This window comes from Dasypus novemcinctus, chromosome 9 (genome assembly GCF_030445035.2).
Source record: "Dasypus novemcinctus isolate mDasNov1 chromosome 9, mDasNov1.1.hap2, whole genome shotgun sequence".
NCBI classification, from domain to species: domain Eukaryota; kingdom Metazoa; phylum Chordata; class Mammalia; order Cingulata; family Dasypodidae; genus Dasypus; species Dasypus novemcinctus.
This window is the reverse complement of record NC_080681.1, coordinates 118,236,620-118,254,822: the sequence shown is the minus strand read 5'-3', so window position 1 is coordinate 118,254,822 and position 18,203 is coordinate 118,236,620. Positions and strand designations below refer to the sequence as shown.

The 18,203-nt window shown below is 44.2% G+C and overlaps 1 protein-coding gene across 5 annotated transcripts in view; it reads right to left on the bottom strand.

The window, feature by feature from the left end:
• The window catches only part of ZBTB17 (zinc finger and BTB domain containing 17), a 42,767-nt gene that overhangs the window by 9,195 nt on the left and 15,369 nt on the right, over window positions 1–18,203 (bottom strand). The window contains exon 1 of one of the 5 annotated variants that reach the window (XM_058304332.2): window positions 12,723–12,945. The exons of the other annotated variants lie outside the window; for them this stretch is intronic. The gene's annotated coding sequence lies outside the window, so the exon portion shown is untranslated. Of the gene's footprint in view, window positions 1–12,722; window positions 12,946–18,203 lie in introns of those variants that run through there. 5 annotated transcript variants of the gene reach the window in all.

The window sequence follows — 18,203 nt, the reverse complement described above, 5'->3', positions numbered from 1 at the left end:
CTCCCTCAACCTCACCAGAAGCCAACCTGAAAGTAAGCTGGGCTGTCTCCCAGGCACCCAAACACCTGGGGAGCCCTGGCCGAACCCCCAGGAGTACAGGGGAGCACCTGCTGAACTCTTGGGCAGGAGCCTGCTGAGAGCAGAACCCTTCAGCCGGAAACCTGACTTGCTGGGGAGATGACTGTGTGACGAGACTGGCCACGGGGGAGTGGGGGTGGCCCGTGGCTCAAAGGTCAGCAAAGCTGCCGTGGGCCTGCCACACAGCCCAGAGCCTCAAGGACAGGGGGCCTAGCCCATGCTAACTGTACCTCCCTGCCCAGGAGCACAGCTCTTCTGGGGCGACACGGGAGGCCGCTTTCAGAGGCTTTGGAGGAGGCCAGTGGAGGTCCTGGTGGAAGGGGGTGGTGTCCTAGTACCTTGGGGCCCCCAACACCCACACCCCCAGAAGAGCACAGCCAGGTGTGATGTTTCCCAGCCAGTCAACCGCTGATGCAAGACAGCGGCCAGGTCTCCTGGGCGGGGCTCCTCCCCTATCGTGGGGGGCAGATGGGGGTACACCCCTGGCGCCTATAATTCCTTAAGGCTTTCCCAGCAGAGGAATACACATGAAAGAGCATCTGTTCCGACAAAATCAAAGAAAGAGAAAAAGAGAGAGGGTTGAGGGAAAGTGAAAAAAGGGGAAAGTAAAGGGAAAAGAGGGCCCTTAGGCAACAGAAAAAAAGAAAAAGCAGTCCTGTTCCGACAGACAGACAAGCAGTGCCTTAACGTCACTGAGAGCAGCCCACGGGGAGCCTGCCCGAGTCAAACTGTCGTCCTGCACAGAAAGGGGCTGCAGCTGCGGATTTGCAGCTGAAGAGGAGCTGAGGCCAGCAGGCTGTCTTCCCAGCGCCCCAGGGGTATGGCCAGCTGAGCTAAGCAGGCAACGCTCAGTCCCCAGTCCCCAAACCTTTATGAACGCCTCGAGGATGGTCACAGCCTTTCTGCCAAGTCTTCCAGGTCCCCTTTCGTTGATGCCACAGACCAGGGGCCGAGCGGAAGGAGAGCAAGAAGGGCGTGCGGCCTGCGGTGAGCACGTGCCCTTCACTTAAGTGCAAGTGTGGGGATCCTTTGGTCTTTATTTCATTTTGCTTTAAGGGTAACTCCCTTAACATGCAAATGGGGCAAGACCAGAGTCTTCCTTTAAGATGTAGGAAATGAAGCCTGGAAAGTTCACATCTTGCCCAAGGCCTTTCAGCTGTTCCCAGGCTGACCTCACCTTCCCGCACGAATGCCCGGCTGCAAAAGGGCACCGTGCCCGTCACCCCTTAGCCAGTGGGTCAGACCTCGTGTCCGAGCTGGGCTGCTCTTCTGAGGACCGGCAGCCCTGGCCTGCCTCCCAAGGACCTCACCTGGCCCTGGGGGAGCACGTGCAGTATGCGTCCACTGGGGACAACTCAGCCATGCCGACAATGGGGGATGCGGACAATGGGAGACGGTGCCGGGGGCAGCCACCACCAATTCCTGTGCTTCCCTTCCAAGGGAATCTGGAAGGGGCTTGTGAGACGCCCACCGAGTGGACACAGCAGCGGCAATTCTGCCCCAGTTCCAGGCTCAGTTCCAGATGCCTGGAAGATTCAGTTTTTGTTCTCTTGGAAGCAGCTGCCACAGTGTAGGGAAGAGAGAGAGGACCTCTGGAGAGCCTCTGGAGGATGAGACACCAACCTGGAGAGGCCACGGGAGGAGGGCCTGACGACCCTGGCCGACGGCACCAAAACACCTGGCATGAGGAGGCCCCCTCTGGACCTTCCTGCCCTGCCACCCACTGAAACTGTCCATCAGTGACCTCAACCAACATGGTCAGCCCACAAAATGGTGAGAAACAATGAATCACTGGTAGTTCAGCCCTAAGTTTTGGGTGGTCTGTTAGGCAGCAATAGCTAAGTGAAACGGGTGGCAAAACTACCAAAAAAATGGGAACGATTAACAAAAAGCTCAGGATAGTGGATCTTTCTGGATGGGGGAAGAAAGGCAAGCAGGCACCTTCTGAGATCCCGCGAAAGTGCTATTTTTTTCCTGGGCTGCGGCTGGGTTTATTATTTAAGCATGGATATGTTTCATATACTTCTATATGAATGACGTAATTCAAAACGGAACAAAATTTTTAATTAAAAAAAAAAGTGAGGTAGAGGTGCCAGACTCACTCCAGCCATTGCCCAGCACTCACGTGCAGAGACGGGTTGTTCCCAGTCGGTCCTGGCTGCTCCTGCCAGGGCCAGCAGCACTCCAAGCTGAGAGAGCCCCCAGGCTCCCAGGGCTGGGGATCAGGAGGGCTGGTGGCCGAAAGCACAAGCCACTTCATGTGGCCTTCAGCGGCAAAGCATCTGCAGACCGCGGGCGAAGGCGAGGTTTCTCCCGGGGTCGTGGAAATCACCTGCTCAGCTCTGCAAAATCTGAACCTGGAGTCCCCAGTAACAACCACATGGCACTTGGGGAGTCTCTCCAACATGCCAAGCACCTAACACTGAGACCCTGGCCACCCGCAGGGAGACTGTGCTGTCTCCAAGACTTCTGGGCTTGAGAGGCGAGTCAGCATCGTGGAAGCAGTAAAACCTCCAGGGTCAAGGACTCGAGTCCTGCCTTCGCCACTGACTACCAGGGGACCTCAGCAACGATTCTTAGTCCGCAAGACAGGGCTAAGACGCTCTTTCACAGAGCAGTCACGGGCTACACTCGGTACATGCCTTAAGGGCCTGTACACTGCCTGGTACAGCACCAGCACTCGGCAGCTACTGCCAGGAAACAGGGAGGCAGATTACAGGTGTTTCAGGCCAAAGACCCTGTCGGAGGGTATCTACACCCCCTTTTACACTGGGTCGTTGGGTGTACTTGATAACTATTTGACTTGACCTTATTAAGAAGTTGTAATCATAACCCAATGATTCCTTTTAAACGCAATCTGGAGAAATCCAGAAGCCACATTTGCACAAAGAAAGAGAAGGAGGAAAGGCAGGGGGTACCAAGCCAGAACCATGCAGAGTGACTTTCTCTGTCAAGGAAGCACTTTCTGTGCTCTCTTAAACCCTGCTGGTACTCCCAGGTGAGGGCTGCAGTGTCTGTCCAGACTCAAAGTGGCTCCACAGAAGAGTCAGATGGGCACCTGGCAAGCATGAACTATTACCCAGATTTTAGCGCATTCACCAACAGGCAGGGGTGCCACAGTGTCACACAGAGGAAGGCCATTAAGCCAGGAAACAACTGGCCTACACAAGGAGATGCTGATCTTCACCAACTGTGACCCAGTCCCACAGAACATGCGGGGCCCAGCCCCAAACTTGGGTATGTACATGACCTCCTCGTGTCCAGGGGCCAGAAGGAACCTGAGAGCAGGTGAAGAGATCCCAATTAGCTTCCAGTTGCTCAGAGTTCTTGATTTTCTAGAAATACAGGTGACTCCTGTAGTATATTCCTTAGCACACACAAACTCAGGCTAAGGAAATGGAAGTTTAGACCAGGTCAGCCTTGCAAGCATGAAACTTATCTGCCCAATCCCCACCCTACCCCAGATTTACAACTGATCCCTTTTCATTGCAACATGGGCAGAGAAAGCAAATATCAACAAAACCAGTCCTTCCAGCACTTTACTCGTGGCCTAGCAAACACTGCTCTCTTATTAAGCTTGTGTTTCTCAAACTGTGAAAATCAACTTTCTCTTTAGATAAACATAAAAATCTGATTTATTCTTTCCCATCAACTCTGGATTCTGACACTGCACCTCCTACTGGACAATGCCTCCCAAAACTTGAGAACCCCTGTGTTTTCCTACCAGTCAAGATTCAACTTCTCTTCTAGCAAAATAGCTAGAGGAGAGGCTAAAAAAGCCTGGAAAAAAGATCTAGGGTATAGGAAACCAGGCAAGGTCAGACACCACCCAGAAGAGAGAAGGACAAAGGAGGGGAATCGTGATGGAAAAACACATTCCAACCAGGCATCGAACTGAGGGGGCTGTCAAAGAGTGCCATCTGCTGACAAACCCTGGAAGTGAATGTAAGAAAATTAATAAATGAGAGGTTTTTTCCAGCCTTTATAGCCTCCCTCCCCACAGCCCTAGGAAGTGGGTCTGTAATCCATTACTAGGTCCAGAGCCTGGTTTTGAACAACTAATCGGGACAATCCTAAAGAAACAGGTCAAACCAAGAATCAAAGAGCAGCAGTAACACACAGCCTCCCACCACTAAATTGCTATGAAAGAGAAAGAAATTGAGCATCTGAGTAAACTACCACCCTAATCAGATGCCTAGACATCATCAAAAAATTATGAGCAATACTAAGAAAACAGAAGACATGGCCCAAGAAAAGGAATATATCAAAGCCCAGAAGAGGCACAGGATTTGAGAGAACCAATTAACAAGATGCACACAAATTTCCAAAATTAAATTAATGAGTTGAAAGACAATACGTGTGGGAGGAGGGGCACCTGGCTTGCCTCAGTGGCAAACAGTGCGGCAAGAGGTGACACCGCCTCTGCCCACTGGGCCTAGACAAGGTGACCACGCCTGACTAGGCCTTTGCTGCTAACGGCTGGCCGGCACCGCCCTCCCCCTTCCTATCTCCCGCCTAGCCCAGTCTCACTTCCCCTCCCCCCTCCCTTAAACCTAATCTCTTAGTACGCTGTTTGCCCAGCAACAGCTTACAACCACCTATCAGCTTAGTAACAGTGTCAGCCTATCAAGAGTTAGCACATACTCTACTGGCCAATCACTAGCCCAATGCCAGAACATTGCCTTATATGGAAACAGCATTTGCCCTAGCCAATCAGAACCCGCCACACCACTCCCCAATCCTATAAATCTGCATCCCCTTCCACAATAGACCAGACTTGTGCCATCAGCCTGTCTCCGCGACTCCTTCCTGGGTCGTGCGTCCTCCACACCTTCGGAGCCCCTGAGGGAAGCCTCAGCGGCCATACGAGGCTTTCTTCCCCACGCCAGGGACCCCTCTCGTCCCACAACGGGACCCCACTCGTCCCTTAACAGGGACCCCGCTTGTCCCACAACGGGACCCCACTCGTCCCGCAACAGGGACCCCGCTCGTCACATAACAGGGACCCCGTTTCGTCCCTCAAATACGGCTAAAGAGATAAATGATATCAAGACGACATTAAGGGGGAAGCGAACTTGGCCCAATGGATAGGGCGTCCGCCTACCACATGGGAGGTCTGTAGTTCAAACCCTGGGCCTCCTTGACCCATGTGGAGCTAGTCCATGCGCAGTGCTGATGCGTGCAAGGAGTGCTGTGCCACACAGGGGTGTCCCCCGCATAGGGGAGCCCCACGCGCAAGGAGTGCACCCCGTAAGGAGAGCCACCCAGCGCTAAAGAAAGTGCAGCCTGCCCAAGAATGGCGCCACACACACGGAGCGCTGACACAACAAGATGATGCAACAAAAAGAAACACATATTCCCGGTGCGGCTAATAAGGATAGAAGTGGTCACAGAAGAATACACAGCGAATGGATACAGAGAGCAGACAACTGGGGGGGGGGGGAAATAAATAATAATAAATCTAAAAAAAAAAAGAAGACATTAAGGGAGGTGGTGGTAGTGAGGCATATGGGAATCTCCTATTTTTTTTTTGTCTTTATTTTTTTTAATGTTACATTTAAAAAATATGAGGTCCCCATATACCCCCCACCCCCCTCATCCCACTCCTCCCCCCATAACAACAACCTCTTCCATCATCATGAGACATTCATTGTACTTGAATATATCTCTGATGTGAAATATGTCTCTCTTAAAAATAAATAAGAAATATATTGTTTAAAAAAGACATTAAGTGAACACAAAGAAAAATTTGAAATCCTGAATAGAAAAGTAATAGAGCTCATGGGAATGAAAGACACAATAGATGAGATAAAAAACACATTAAAAGTGCACCTGAAATGAGAACAAGACCTAGAGCTGCAGGGTGCCTAAGAGTTACCTCCTGAGAGCCTCTGTGTTGCTCAAATATGGCCAGTCTCAAAGTCAAACTCAGCATGTAAATGCATTGCCTTCCCCCCAGCATGGGACATGACTCCCGGGGATGAGCTTCCCTGGCGCCAAGGGATTACTAGCAAGTACGCTGATGATGTAACTAGAAAATGACCTTGAATAAAAGGGTCGACTCAGACCAGCAGAATATCTCAGCCTACACATAATATCAAGAGTTAAAAATGCTTTTTGACCTGAATAAAAGGGGGAAATGAAAGGATAAATGAGTTTATATGGCTATGAGTCTCCAAAAAAGAGCCAGTAGGTTATCAGAGGGATCATCCTTATGCACACCTCAGCAGAGTCTCAGAGACAGATAAAAGTAGATACAAGCCCAGGTATTGGTTCTTCTGAGGGCTACAGAGACCCACAGGTTCTATGGTCATGGTAGATGGAGTTCAGTGCCATGTCAGTTGGCCCTACTTTGGAGTTTGTGTTTCTATGTGATGGAGCTGGACTCAGATGTGATCTTTGTTCACAAGGCTCTCCTGTCACTTTTACTGGACCTGTGGTTGGCGCTGGGGTTTAGTGTATACCCAAGGGACCTGAATCTCTGGACTGACCATGTGATAGCCAGGCCCTGAGCATCAACAGACTTGTAACTCCTACACTCTGGTTTATTGGACTTACCCCACTCAGCTAACATGGAGGTGAAGAAGGTCAACCACCACACCAGAGAGCCAAGAGTGCCTACAACTGAAAGCAGGAGAATTGCATCCATCATCCACGTGGAATCTAAGCCCCCTCTTGATATAGATGTGTAGTAGACACAACCATTCCAGGGTCCACAGGATGAAGGAATAGAGTATGGATTAGAGTGGACTTACTGATATTCTATTCATGAACTACTGTGATTAGTAATTGAAGAAAATGTAGCATTGATGTGGAGAAAGTGGCCATGGTAGCTGCTGAGGGTAGGGAGTGGGAAGAAGAGATGTGATGTGGGGGCATTTTCAGGACTTGGAGTTGTCCTGGGTGGTACTGCAGAGACAGTTATCAGACATTGTATGTCCTCCCATGGCCCACTGGGTGGACTGGGGGAGAGTGTAAACTATAATGTGGACCATTGACCATATAGTGCAGCAGTGCTCAGAGATGTATTCACCAAGTGCAATGAATGTCCCATGATGATGGAGGAGGTTGTTGATGTGGGAGGAGTGGGGTAAGGGGGTTGGGGGGTATATGGGGACCTCATATTTTTTTAATGTAACATTAAAAAAATAAATAAAGACAACAACAAAACAAAAAGCAAAAAAATAATAATAATAAAGTTTATCTGAGTGAATCAAAAAAAAAAAACCACAAACACATTAGAAGGGAATGGAATGTGGTTCAAGCAGTTGAGTGCTTGCTTTCCAGATAGGAAGTCCTGGATTCAGTTTCCGGTGCCTCCTTAAAACAAAAAACAAACAACAAGCAAAAAAAAAAAAAAAAGAAAAAACCAACTCAAGGCTGATGTGGCTCAGTGACTGAGCCCTGGCTTCCCACATATGAGGTTCCAGGTTCAATCCCCAGCCCGGTACCTAAAAATACACACACAAAAACTCACATACACACACATTGAAGGCATATAGCAGTAGACTCGAAATGACAAAAGAATAAGTGATACCAAAGGCATAACACAGCTGAAACTGAAGAGAGAAAAGAATGGAAAACATTGAGCAGAGTCTCAGGGAGTTGAATGACAACACAAAATGCAACAATATATGTGTCATGGGAGTTCCAGAAGGAGAAGAGAAGGGAAAAGGGGCAAAAAAGAGTATATGAGGAAATAACAGCTGAAATTTTCTTCCCAACTCTCACAAAAGAAATGAACTTAATGTCCAAGAAGCACACTGTACCCCAATCAAAAAAAAAAACTGAATAGACATACTCCAAGACACATATTACTCAGAATGTCAAATGTCAAAGATAAAGAGAAAATTCTAAGAGCGGCAAGGGAGAAGCAAACCATCAAATACAAGGGACAACCAGTAAGACTTAACATGGATTTCTCATCAGAAACCATGGAGGCAAGAAAACAATGGCATGATATAATTAGGATACCGAAAGAGAAAAACTGCCAGCCAAGAATTCTTTACCCAACAAAATTATCCTTCAGATATGAAGGTGAGTGTAAAATACTCACAAACAAACAGAAACTAAGAGAGTTTGCAAAAAAGAATCCACCTTTGCAGGAAATATTAAAGGAAGCCTTAGAGCCTACAGGAAAAAGAGACCTGGTGGACAGTACAGAAGAAAGAATAGCAGAAAGGATAAAGAGTAGAAAGACAAAAATATATGACATATGAAAACCAAAGAATAAAATGGTAGAAGTAAATAATGTGTTTACAGTAATATCATTGAATGTGAATGTATTAAAGACCCCAATCAAAAGAAATAGGCTGGGGAAAGATGTGGCTCAGGTAGTTGGGTATCCGCCTTCCACATGGAAGGTCCCAGGTTGGGTTACTGGTACCTCTTAAAGAAGACAGGCAGACACAACAAGCTGATGCAATGAGCAGGGAGCAGATGTGGCTCAAGTTGTTGGGAACCCACCTCCCACATGGGAAATTCCAGGTTTGTTTCTGAGTTCCTCCTAAAGAAGACAAGCAGACAACGAGCAAAGACAATGATCAGACACAACAAGCAGAGACAACAAGCAGACGAGGGAGCCATCTGGGGGGTGGTGATAAAAGGCTGACAATAGATTTAAAAAACATGAGCTGTCCATATGCTGTTTACAAGAAACTCACCTTAGAGCCAGGGATACAAACCAGCTGAAAGTGCAAAGTTGGAAAAAGTTACTCCATGCAAATAGTAACTGAAAAAGAGCAGGGGTAGCTATACTAATATTAGACAAAACAGACTTTAAATGCAAAAAAGTTATGAGATACAGAAGGCCATTATATATTAATAAAAGAGACAATTCACCAGGAAGATATAACAGCCATAAATATCTGTGCACCTAACCATGGTATCCCAAAATTTATGTGACAAACTCTGGCAAAACAGAAGGGAGAAACAAACATCTCTACTATAATCATTGGAGACCTCAACACCCCATTCACATCATTAGATAGGACAACTAGACAAAGATCAACTAGACACAGAGAACTTGAACAATATGAACAATATGATAAACGAGTTAGACCTAACAGACATATATAGAATGTTGCATCCAAACCAGTGGGTTATACATTCTTCTCAAGTGCCCATGGATCTTTCTCCAGGATAGACCACATGTTAGGACACAATGCAGCGCTCAATAAATATAAAAAGACTGAAATTATACAAAGCACCTTCACAGATCATAATGGAATGAAACTGGAAATCAATAATAGACAGGGAAAAGGTAAATTAACAAATGTGTGAAGGCTAAACAACACACTCCTAAATAATCATTGGGTGAAAGAAGAAATTGCAAATGAAATCAGTAAATACAGAGACAAATGAAAATGAGAACACAACTTACCAAACTTATGGGATAGAGCAAAGGCAGTCCTGAGAGGGAAATTTATAGCCCCAAATGCCTATATTTTTAAAAAACAGCTAAACTCAAAGATTTAACTGAACAGCTAAAGAAACCAGAAAAAGAACAGCAACCAATCCCAAAGCAAGCAGAAGGAAAAATAATAATAAAGATCAGAGCAGAAATGAATGAAATTGAGAACATAAAAACAATAGAAAAAATGAACAAAATCAAAAGCTGGTTCCTTGAGAAGATCGATAAAATTGACAACCCCCTAGACAGACTAACAAAGAAAATAAGAGAGAAGATGCAAATAACTACAATCAGAAATGAAAAGGGAAAGTTACAACTGACCCCACAGAAATAAAAAGAATAAGAGGATATGAGAAACAGTATGCCAGGCAGCAGAGTTGGCCCAATGGATAGGGTGTCTGCCTACCACATGCGAGTCCTGGCTCAAAACCCGGCCTCCTTGACCCATGTGGAGCTGGCCCATGTGCAGTGCTGATGCACGCAAGGAATGCTGTACCATGCAGGGGTGTCCCCCGCGTAGGGGAGCCCCACGCGCAAGGAATGCATCCGGTAAGGAGAGCCGCCCAGCGTGAAAGAAAGTGCAGCCTGCCCAAGAATGGCGCTGCACACACACAGAACTGATACAACAAGATGACACAACAAAAAGAAACACAGATTCCCGGTGCCGCTGATAAGGATAGAAGCGGTCACAGAAGAACACAACAGCGAATGGATACAGACAGTAGACAACTGGGGGGGGGGGGCGGGTATAAAAAAAAATCTTAAAAAAAAAAAAGAAACAGTATGCCAATAAACTATACAAACTAGATGAAATGGACAAATTCCTAGAAATGCATAAATAACCTACACTGATGCTACAAGAAATACAAGAACTTAAAAAACTAATCACATTTAAAGAGATTGGATCCATCATAAAAAATCTCCCAACAAAGAAAAGTCCAGGACCAGATGGCTTCACAGGTGAAAGAATTAACACCAGTCCTATTTAAAATTACCCAACACATTTTATGAAACCAACATCACCCTAATACCAAAGTCAGATAAAGACTACAAGACAAGAAAATTACGAATCAATCTCTCTAATGAACATAGATGCAAAAATTCTCAAAAAAATACTTGCAAATTGAATCCAACAGCATATCAAAAGACTTATACATCACAACCAAGTGGGATTTATTCCCAAGATGCAAGGCTGGTTCAACCTAAGAAAATCAATCAACTTAATACACCACATTAACAAATTAAGGGAAAAAAAGCACACGATCATCTCAATCAATGCAGAAAAGGCATTTGACAAAACACAGCATCCTATCTTGATAATAACATTTCAAAAGATAGGAACAGAAGGAAAATTCCTCAATGTGATAAAAAGCATATATGAAAACCCCACAGCCAACATTGTATTCAATGAGGAAAGGTTGAAAACTTTCCCTCTAAGAGCGGGAACAAGACAAGGATGCCCACAGTCACCATTGTTCTTCAACATTGTGCTAGAAGTTCTAACTAGAACAATTAAGAGACAAGAAAAAAATAATAATAAAGGTATCCAAATAGGAAAAGAGGAAGTAAAACTCACACTATTTGTGGATGACATGATCCTATCTTTAGAAAATTCTGAAATGTCTATAACATTAGCTACTTAAGCTAACAAATGAGTAAAAAATTTTTGTACATTAATATTAAACAATCTGAGGAGGAAATTGGGGGGCGGGGGGGGGGGGGAATTCCATTTACAATAGCAACAAAAAAACTCAAATGCTTAGGAATCAATTTAACCAAAGAAGTATAGGAGCTAAGTGCAGAAAACTACAAAACACTGACAAAAGAAATCGAAGACCTAAACAAATGGAAAGACATTCCGTGTTCATGGATTGGAAGATTAAATATCGTGAAGATGTCAATCCTACCCAAACTGATTTAGAGATTCAATGCAATACCAATCAAAATTCCAACAGCCTACTTTACAGAAATAGAACAGGCAATTACCAAATTCATTTGGAAGAGAGAGCACACCCAAATAGCCAAAAGCAGTCTAAAAGAGATTTACATGGGAGAAATTTTGCTGCTTGACCTGGAAACATATTACAAAGCTACAGTGGTCATAACAGCATGGCACTTTTATAAAGATAGACACATCAATCAGTGGAATAGAATTGAGAACCTAGAAATAAACCCTCACCTCTATGGTCAGCTGGTTTTCAAAAAACCTACCAAAGTCATGTTAATGGGACAAAATTCTCTTCAACAGATGGTGCTGGGAGAACTAGATATCTATAACCAAAAGAATAAAAGAGGACCCCTCCCCTATCTCACTCTCTACAGAAGAATCAACTCAAAATGGATCAAAGACCTAATATAAAAACCAGGACCATAAAACTACTAGAAGAAAATGTAGGGAAACATCTTAAAGACCTTATAGTATGTAGTGGTTTCTTGGACCTTATACCCAAAGCACGTGCAACAAAAGAAAAAACAGATAAATGGGACCTCCTCAAAATTAAACACTTTTGCACCTCATAGGACTTAAAAAGACAATTCGATGGGAGAAAATATTTGGAAATCACATGTCCAAAAAGAGTATAATATCCAGGATATATAAAGAGATGTTACAACTCAACAATAAAAAGACAAATTACCCAATTAAAAAATGGGCAAAAGACTTGAATAGATGTTTGTCCAAAGAAGAAATAAAAATGGCAAAAAAAAAAACATATGAAAAAATCTTCAACATCACTAATGATCAGGGAATTGCAATTCAAAACTACAGTGAGATATCATTTCACACCTATCAGAATGGCCACTATTAAAAAGATAAAGAACTACAAGTGTTGGAGAGGATGTGGAGAAATAGGAACACTTATTTGCTGTTAGTGGGAATGCAGAATGGTCCAGCCACTGTGGAGGACTGTTTGGCAGTTCCTAAAGAAGCTGAATATAGTCTTGGCACATGACCCTGGGTGTATACCCAGGGTATACTGGGTATACTGGGTGTATACCCAGAAGAATTGAGAGCAGTGACATGAATAGATATCTGCACACTGATGTTCATAAAGGCGTTATTCATGACTGTCAAAAGTTGGAAACACCCCAGGTGTCCAACAACTGATGAATGAATAAACAAACAATGGCGTATACAATGATGGAATATTATGCAGCTGTAAGAAGACATGAAGTCATAAGTGTATAACAACAGGGAAGCGGATGTAGCTCAAGCGATGGGGCTCCCACCTACCATATAGTAGGTCCAGGGTTCAATTCCCAGGGCCTCCTAGTGACAGCAAGCTGGCCTTTGCAGTGACCTGGCCTGAGTGGAGAGCTGGTCCATGTGGATTGCTGGCCCACGCAGCGAGCTAGCCTGAGCGGAATGCTGGCCCACACAGAAGTGCTGGTCCACGCAGGAGTGCTGGCCCACGCAGGAGTCTTCACCCGCATGGCAAGCTGGCGGGAGTGGAGAGCTGGCACAGCAAGATGATGAAACAAAAAGAGACACAGAGGAAAGACATGAAAAGATGCAGCAGACCAGGGAGCTGAGGTGGTACAAGAGATTAAGCACTTCTATCCCACTCCGGAAAGTCCCAGGATCAGTTCCTGGTGCCACCTAAAGAGAAAACAAGCAGACACAGAACACACAGCGAATGCACACAGAGAGAAGACAACGGCAGGGAGGTGGGAGAAATAAGTAAATAAATCTTTTTTTAAAAAAAAGGCATATGACAACATGTATGAACCTGAAGGACATTATGATAAATACTGTATGACTGTGCTACTATGAACCGAATACATTGTGTAACACATTGCATGATTCCATTTATATAAAATGTAAATACAAATCAATTTATAAGGATGAAATTTGATTAGAGGCTATGTAGGGGTAGGGAAAGCATGCTAAAGGGTGTGGAGTTTTTCTTTTTGGAGTAATGAAATAATTCTAAAATTTTTTGTGATGAATGCACAACATGGTGATTATGCTAAAAGTCACCGATTATACACTTTGGATAGATCGTATGGTATGTGAATATATCTCAATAAAACTGCTAAATAAATAAACAAATAAATAAATATTTGTGAAAGAATAGCCAGAAATAGCATCTATGTACACCAGGGGAAGCATAGAAAGATTGAGAAGTGAAGAATTTTCTTGTTTGTCTGTTTTATTATTATTATTATTATTGAAATAATGAAAATGTCCTAATAATGATTAAAGTAATGAATACACAGCTATGTGATTATACCAATACCACTGATTATACACTTTGGATGCATTGTATGCTTTATTAATGTGCATCAATAAAACTGATTTGTTTAAAAAAAAGATTCAGTAGAATTTCTTTCTTATGAAGTTTATATACTCAAAGAAAAAAAAGAGCATTCATAAAAATGCCTAAATATAAAATTAAAATGTGACACTGACTTTGTTTTTCAAGCTACACATCTTCCACCACCTCTTAGACTTAGCCACACTTCTGAAAGGGAAGAGCTGCCTCTGCTCTGACTGCTGTTCTAGGACCTCAGCCGAGCCGGAAGGCCGGTGGGCCCGGGAGCAAGGGGCCTTCCTGAGTCACTTCCGAGTCCCTTAGGTACAGGGTACTTTAAGGGCCTTGTTCCCAAACAAAACCAGATCAAGTGGAACTTGCCAGCATCTGGTCCATTCCGCTGCCTCTGCCTCTCCCACATGCAGAGCCACAGATGCTCCTGGAGCCTCACATGCCTGGCAGGGGCCACCCGGACACAGCCTGAGACCCCACGTGTGCGTCGCCTCATCTCCCCTACCGGCTTCATAAACTCACCATGGGTTGGGACTACTCCTTATAGCATCCAACCCAAGACCTTGCCTCCAACAGTTACAAACCAAGCTGGGGAACAGGCCTGGGACGGCACAGTGCTCCCCAGCCTTTCTGAGCATGACAGGCTCAATGACAAAATATTACATGGACCCATGTGTGGTGGTACTTGTATTTGAGACACTTATTGACTGGGGAAATACTAGACAAAAAGCCATTATGAAAAGTGCATCTAGGGAGTGGGTGTGGCTCAAGCAGTTGAGAGCCCACCTCACATAGAGGAGGTCCTGGGTTCAGTTCCCAGTGCCCCTTGAAAAAACAACAACAAACAAACAACAACAAACAAAAGAAAAAAACAACTCAGGGGCGCCAATGTGGCTCAGTGGTTGAACACCAGTTTCCCACTTATGAGGTCCCAGATTCAATCCCCAGCTCTGGTACTTTTAAATAAATAAATAGATAGATAGATAGATAAATTTTTGAAAAAATGAATATAGGGGAGTAGATGTAGCTCAAGTGGTTGAGTGCCTGCTTCCCATGTACAAAGTTCTGGGTTCAACCCCAATACCTCCAAGAGAAAGAAAGAAAAAAAATAGGAATCTATTAATCACAACAGCCTCTCTACCCATTTGAGAAACAATTCTGTCTACATGAATGAGACATTTTCCCATTTATACAGGAAACCTATGGTATGAGGCAGCTACACAACTACTTATAACAACTGCAGTGCCCACTAGCCTCAGACCATAACTTAGGAAGCTGGGGTAGAGAGAAGACTCATCAGTGACACACGCACGTGACAGGAGCCTAGGCTGTGCTTTTCTAATGGACTCAGGATGGAGCTTAGAGTCTAGTGGGAAGACAGATGACACATCAGCACATGACATGTCAGGTATCTAGTGCTCTGAAGAGAACCAAAGCACACCAAAGGGACAGAGTAAAGAGGCCTCTGAATATGTAAGACAGGGGCCAAGGAGGACCTCTGAGGAAGTGACATTTAAGCAGAGGCCTGAGTGAAGCGGAGAAGCCAGCCATGCCGCTATAAGCCCAGAGACCCTGCCGGACACAAGGAGGAGCAAATGCGAAGGCCCTGAGACCAGCAAGGCCTTGACAAAGGGGTGAGCGGGGCGGGAGCAAGTGGCAGGGAGGATGAAGTGAGCAGGGGTCGGCAACGGCAGGAGCTGAGGTCACCCTGGGTCTTAGCGGCACGGCAGACTTCAGAGTTTCTTCTACGTGTGTTGGGATGTGTTGGAAGAGTTGAGAGCAAAAGAGTGATATTTTTAAAGGGCCATTTTAGCTGCAGTACTCAAAAGTGAAAATCTGAAAGCTTTCTCCCCGAGATCAGGAAAAAGACAAGGGTGCCCACCGTCACCACTGCTAGCCAACATTCTACTGACACTCCAGCCAGAGCGTCAGGCAAGAAAAAGAAATAAAAGGCATCCAGACTGGAAAGGAAGAAGTAAAACTTTCCCTGTTTACAGATGACATGATCCTATGTGTAGAAAATTCCAAAGAATCTACAAGAAAAGATATTAGAGCTAACAAACGAATCAACAAAGTGACAAGGTACAAAGTTAGCACATGAAAATTGGTGGTATTTCTATACACCAAGAATGAACAACTTAAAAAGGAAATAAAAAATGCAATCCCATTTACAATAGCAACCAAAAGAATCAAATATTTATGAATAAATTTAACCAGGGATGTAAAAGACTTGTACATGAAATACTACAAACTATATTACTAAAAGAAATCAAAGAAGATCTAAATAAAAGGAAAGACATTCCATGTCCAAGGATTGGAAGACTTAACATTGTTAAGATGGCAATACTACCGGGAGCAGTTTGGTATTATTGATTGAATTCCAAAAAGAAATATTGGATTATGTTTGTAAACATATGCCTCTGGGCATATTAGATTATATCATATTCAAAGGTTTACTTCATTAAGTAATTATGTAAACCTCTTGTGCCAGTAGGGCATTGAGTCCCTGCCCTTTGGTGGGTGGGGAATCAGATAAAAGGCAAGCAAAGGACAGAGTTAAGGGTTCTTAATGTTGGAGTTCTGATGTTGAAGTTTGAATGCTGAAACTGGAGCCCTGGGAAGCGAGGAACCCTGAACCCAGAGAGAAGCCAGACCCTGGAAGGGAGGAACCCAGGAAGCCTGAACCCTCCCAGACGTTGGCAGTCATTTTGCTCCAACATATGAAATTAGACTTTGATGAGGGAAGTAACTTATGCTCTACCGCCTGGTATCTGTAAGCTCCTACCCCAAATAAATACCCTTTATAAAAACCAACCAATTTCTGGTATTTTGCATTAGCACCCCTTTGGCTGAAAAATACACTATCCAAAATGATTTATAAAATCAATCTAATCCCAATAAAAATTCTAACAACCTTCTTTGTTGAAATGGAAAAGTCAACGATCAAATTCATACAGAAGGGCAAAGGGCCCTGAATAGCCAAAACCACCTTGAAAAAGAATAAAGTTGGAGGGCTCACACCTCCCGATTTTAAAACTTATTACAAACTACAGTAATCAAAACATTGTGGTACTGGCAGAAGGGCAGACATATATACCAATGGAATTGAATTGGGGGTTCAGAAATAAACTCTTGCTAGAATAAAAAAATTTTTTTTTAAATCCATAGAACAGTAAAACACAAGCAGTGAACCCTAAGTTAAACCATGGACTACAGTTAATAGTACAATTATAAAAATGTGCTTTCATCAATTGTAACAAATGTACTACACTAAATACAAGGTGCTAATAATAGGGTAGGATATGGGTACCAAGTATTTTATCCATGACTTTTCTGTAAACTCACAACTTTTCTAATTAAAGGAGAGAGGGAGAGAGGGAGAAAAGAAAGAAAGAGAAAGGGAAAGAGGAAGAGAGAGAGAAAGAAAGAGACCCCTGCATCTATGACAAGGGTGCCAAGTTCACTAAATGGGGAAAGAATAATCCCCTCAGCAAATGGTACTGGGAAAACTGGGTATCCACATACAGAAAGATGAAAGTGGGCCCCTACTTCACGCCATACACAAAAACTAACTCAAAGTGGACCAATGACCTAAATATAAGAACTAAAACTATAAAACTCAGAAGAAAACAAAGGGGAATATCTCCAGAACCTTGCATTAGGCAATGGATTCTTAGACTTTACACCAAAAGCACAAGCAACAAAAGAAAAAAAGATATATTGAACATCATCAAATTAAAAACGTTTGTGCATCAAAGGATATTATCAAGAGAGTGAATAAATTATCTACAGAATGGGAGAAGATATTTGGAAACCATATATCTAATAAGGGTTAAATATCCAGAATATAAAAACAACTCTTGCAACTCAACAACACCAAAAAACTACCCAATTTAAACCAATATAAAAATAAGCATTTCTCCAAATACATACAAATAGTCAAAAAGCACATGAAGGGAGCAGATGTGGCTCAAGCGATTGAGCACCTGCTTCCCACATGGGAGGTCCCAGGTTCGGTTCCTGGTGCCTCCTAAAAACAACCGAACAAAAAGAAAACATGTTCAGCATAATTAGCTGTCATTAGGGAAAGGCAAATCAAAAACAGGAGCTAAGGAGGCAGACTTGGCCCAGTGGTTAGGGCGTCCGCCTACCATATGGGAGGTCTGCGGTTCAAACCCCGGGCCTCCTTGACCCGTGTGGAGCTGGCCCATGCGCAGCGCTGATGCACGCAAGGAGTGCCCTGCCACGCAGGGGTGTCCCCCACATAGGGAAACCCCATGCGCAACGAGTGTGCCCTGTAAGGAGAACCACCCAGCACGAAAGAAAGTGCAGCCTGCCCAAGAATGGCGCCGCACACACGGAGAGCTGATACAAGACAATGCAACAAAAAGAAACATAGATTCCCGGTGCCACTGATAAGGATAGAAGCGTCACAGATGAACACACAG